A 208-nucleotide genomic window follows, 5' to 3' on the forward strand; every position below is an offset into this window, starting at 1 on the left:
GCTGTGAGGCGGAGGGCTGCCGAGCCTGGGGTCCCCGGGTGCGGTGTGGGGGTGGCAGGCGAGCGCCTTGCGGGGTGTTTCCTCCCCCGTGGGCCGGGTAAGCCGGTACTGATCACCTCAGAGAAGCGAGCGTGCATCGTGGTGTCGGGTGTGTGGCAAAACTTCGAAGTTTAAACACTTTGCTCTGGAAAGGAGCGAGCCTTTCCTC

The sequence above is a fragment of the Charadrius vociferus genome, unplaced genomic scaffold (assembly GCF_000708025.1).
Source record: "Charadrius vociferus isolate BGI_N301 unplaced genomic scaffold, ASM70802v2 scaffold260, whole genome shotgun sequence".
Classification (NCBI taxonomy): domain Eukaryota; kingdom Metazoa; phylum Chordata; class Aves; order Charadriiformes; family Charadriidae; genus Charadrius; species Charadrius vociferus.